The sequence below is a fragment of the Pinus tabuliformis genome, chromosome 5_2 (genome assembly GCF_031772625.1).
Source record: "Pinus tabuliformis cultivar Carrire ecotype Pingquan chromosome 5_2, CPIR1, whole genome shotgun sequence".
NCBI lineage: Eukaryota > Viridiplantae > Streptophyta > Pinopsida > Pinales > Pinaceae > Pinus > Pinus tabuliformis.
Genome location: NC_142306.1, coordinates 1,013,944,661 through 1,013,949,016, shown reverse-complemented (window position 1 = coordinate 1,013,949,016; position 4,356 = coordinate 1,013,944,661).

Below are 4,356 nucleotides of genomic sequence, written 5' to 3'. Positions count from 1 at the left end.
GTTCCGATTCAACAGGAAACCGCTCAGTGCACTGCCAACCTTGCAGCCGTCCGAGCAGAGTTGGGAGGTCTCCGTGCAAAGATCTCCGCATCGACAGAGTGACTCGAGGGTGAGTCATGATGTTTGTGTTTGGGGCTTGTTGGGCATGGGATCCCCCCAAGGCAAGTTTTTGGGCTTAAAGCCCAAGTTTTGACTAAGTCTATTGTAAAGACTCCATCATTTATGGGCGTGGATCACGAATATGGTCAATGAGTCAGAGGGTTGTTTGCCCTCATTTTTGTAATGTAATGTCGGTTTGAGAGATATACCCATGGTTCATGGACCATGGGATTGTATAAATAGAGCAAGGCTCTAAGTGTAAAGATAGAAATCCGATGATCTAGGCAATCAATGAAGCAGTGGGTCGAAGTGTAGAGTTGTGTCTTTGGGTCGTAGAGTAGGAGAAGGCTCTACAGCTGAGTGTGCAGAGGCCTAGTAGTCCGCAGCTGAGTGCACGGACCCCTGCAGCTGAGTGCATAGGGCACGTCGAGTCTGTAACCATGGAAGCATTAATAAAGAGAAGTTTTACCATATTTCTGTGTATCTTTTCTTATTTTATGCATTGAAGTATATTGGGTATGAATTGCAAGTTCACTGTTTATTTACTGCATGAAATTACATAAATGTGCTGAATAAATATAATATAAGGTATCTGTTTACGCAAAGATAACTAAGTGTTATAAGAAGATAAGTAAGATCCACAGTGTGACTTAGGGAAATAACGCAGATCGCTTCTCCAGTAGCACAGTAGCCCCACAACCCCTGGTTAGGGTTGCGTGAAGACGAATATAACAAGGCGCGAAGGCCTCGCAGGCCAGGGAAGGGCACAAAGTAACCTGTGTGAAGGTATTCATAGTTGGACTAAATCAACGCCTCAGAGATCTCAAGGGTGTGGAAACCTGGTTCCAACATCCCCCCATACTGCTTCGGGTGAGACCTCAGTCCGCACTCCATGGATTGTTGCCAAAGGGGCCAGTAGTATAGGGATTTGTTTGGCTAATTAACTCCGAATCTGGGTCAGGCCCCAACAAGCCAATAATGTGGCATATGAAAACTCATGACAGGACTTGACATGACACTACTGATATGGACTGGCTTGATGATGTGGCAATGTAAAGCCGCTATTACTACTGAGTGACAGATTTGTTCTTGGATATGCTTTCTCTTCTCCTTCGCATAGCTTGATGATGTAGGGTCCTGACTGATCTTTGATCTTGGAAGGTGGTTGCACACTTGTATTCCTTTTTCTTTCTCTTGGTAGGTCCATTCATCCATTTAGTTACAAGTGAGTCTTTAGGTATGCTTTCCTCCTTCTTATCTTTCTTCATCATCTCGCCAAGACTTGATAGTGTACCTATTCCTGTAATTCAATCACGATGGAATGAAATAAATTGAAAAACTCCCTATCCTAAGATGTTGCATTATTATCCATGAATTGATCCTAGGATAGTTGACAGGTTGGAAGATAGGGCCTAGTAACTGTGCATTACACAATTCCAGGTGACAGAGAGAGAGCTTGATCACTCAGACTGTAGAGAGCACAACTCAGGCTTGACTAAGTAACTTTTCAGCACAGTCCTCGCTAGGGAAAGAAATTGCATAGTGGCCACTGGGAGTTAGGATTGTGCCATTCAAGACAATAGTGGGTGATGTGGGATGAGGTTTTGAGAGGTTAGTTCAGCGCAAGTTTTAGAGGCAAGGGGGACTGGGCAACAAAGAGGCCTGTAGGACAAATTTGTGCAATTCTTGAGATGAGTGAGCTATAGTAGAGGGAGGGCATTAGAGGACACATCTGGGTAGGTTTGGAGGCCAAGGGAAGCTAGGTTCTCTACACATTGGGTTCCAGTAGGTAGGGGGAAAGCTTAAGGAATGAAAGTGCGAAGTTTGCAGTTCAAGTCAGACTGGGATAAACAACTGTGCAATTCTGGAGGTTGAGGAAGGATGTTGGGCTATATAATTTCACAGTACAACTGCCCTGCATGATAGTGACTACACATTGCACAGTTCTAGGAAGCAAAGTCACATCACTGAGGGCTAAGACTATGTAGTGTGCAGTTTAGTCGGGGCTTGGTAAATTTGAGTTTCCCAACCTAGAATATTTTGTGAAAATGGAAAAGTGCGAGAGGAAGATAGAATTTTGATCACAAACTTAGCATAATTTGATGAAATGATGACATAAATTACTGGAACAAGGAGAAAGCATTACCCTCTATGTGATTGTCTCAGACAAGAAGCAATAAGTGCAACGCTTGAGATAGAATTTAGGATGACCATGATGACACTTGTGCGGCAATACTCAAAACTTTGTGTATGAGTGCGAAAAGTGTTTACATGACTGGGAAAACTTGCATACACAAATAACAACTTTCAAAACCACTAGAAAAGGTATGCAAACATGACATTTTAGTCAAAACATGCCAAAAGACGACAATTAATCTGACAAGAAAAAGGGTTCAAAGGACTTGGGGAAATCTCGTGAAATGAGCTTAAATGTTTGCAAAAATCAAGGGAAATACCAAGGAAGGCTCCGAAATTTGAGCGCAAACCTAAACTTTAGAGTGTGTTGTAGCCACTACAACACTTGGCGACATACTAGTTGAATTCCAACTTCTATTTCTTGGTTAGTTTCTTTTGTGCAGGTTCTTGGTCCTTTAGGGAGTATTGATTAATCGTGCAGATTACTTTGGCTTCCCCACTTACCCCATGGGTAGACATGGTCCCCTCTATACCTTCTCAGTTAAATGACAACATAAGATTCATCATAATCACAAAGATTCGAGTTGGGAAGGGTAGTTAAGTTCGTGAGCTTAAGATTTTCAGAGAGTAGTTTATCATCTTTGGTGTTGCTCTGCTGCCAGCAGGCCTGGACAATACCCCGATGGAGTCACACAGGAACACAAACATTTCTCCACTGCCAGCGAGCTTGGACAATATCCCGATGGAGTTTTTTGCTTCACCTTTCTGCATTGGAATCCTTTCTCTTATTTCACCTTTATTTATTTATTTAAAGAGAATTGTGTATCGAAACTTATTTATTTTGGGGTGGAATAAGGACACCGACTTATTGCGATCAAGAGAGGCTGTTCCTTTAGAGAATCATATAAAGACCTCTGATTTAGGTTTGCTTGTTTATATTTTTCCCTTTCTCCATTTCTACTAGTTGGATAGGCTTGAAAACAACGAAGCAGAAAACTGGGTATAGGCATGAAATTTTCAGACTGGACACAGGTTCATGGTTGGACCAAAAATCTCCTTATGGATGGGTCATATTTTCTATTAGAACATCATCAGCCAAAATATGCAACCAACACAAGGAAGACATATATAAGACTAGCCAAGAGTTTCTATGTCATAAGACTCTTTTAACTTCATCCACACACACACTTAGAAGCCACAATGCAATAAGGCACAAAACTTATTTACATGATAAAACAACACAAACCTGAAGCAAAGACATAAAAATAAAACAATAAAAGACTATGTACATAGTGCGGGGTGTAGCCCCAGATCTTCATTGAAAATATTGTTTTAAGTCTTGGCTATTGGCAGGGAGGGAGTCAATCTTCCCATCAAGTGATTGAAGATGATATGTGTGTTTGCCAAAATTTTCGTGGACTGTGTAAGGACCAATCCACATGAACTGAAACTTAGTGTTTTTGTCTTTGTCCTCATGTGATTTGTCCCACTTGAAGACTAAGTCACCCACAATAAATATATTCTTCCATGTAGATTTTCTATCAAACCGTCTCTTGATATGACTCTGTTGAAGAGAGAATTTCTATTTTGCTTTCAACCTTTCTTCCTGTAGCTTTTCCAAAGTGTCCATCCTATGCTGAACTAAAACACATGGCTTGCCTTGGGATTCTTGGGACAATTAGAGAGCGGGAAAGTAGATGTTCATCAGGAGGATGGCTTCTTTTTCATACACCTGGAAGTAAGGGGAGGTGTTTAGAGAAGGCTTAGGCATGACTCAGTCAATCCATATGGCATTCACCAAAGCAGAGTGCTAGTTTCATTGTTCAGAGAATATGGTCTATTTGATGGTACATATGAGGTTCTTATTCATGGATTCAATAATTCCATTTCCCTACAGATAATAATTAATAGAATGTTTCAAAATAATCATAAAGATTTAATGAGGAAAAGTATGTTGCATTGTCAGAAATAAGTGATGTAGGAACACCAAACCTAGACATGATATTCTACTGCAGAAAGTTGATGACTTCCTGATCGATGTTCACCTATTTTAGCAGAAATACCTCCATCCATGTTATAGACATTTTTGGGCACTACAACCCCAATCAAACATGTCCATAA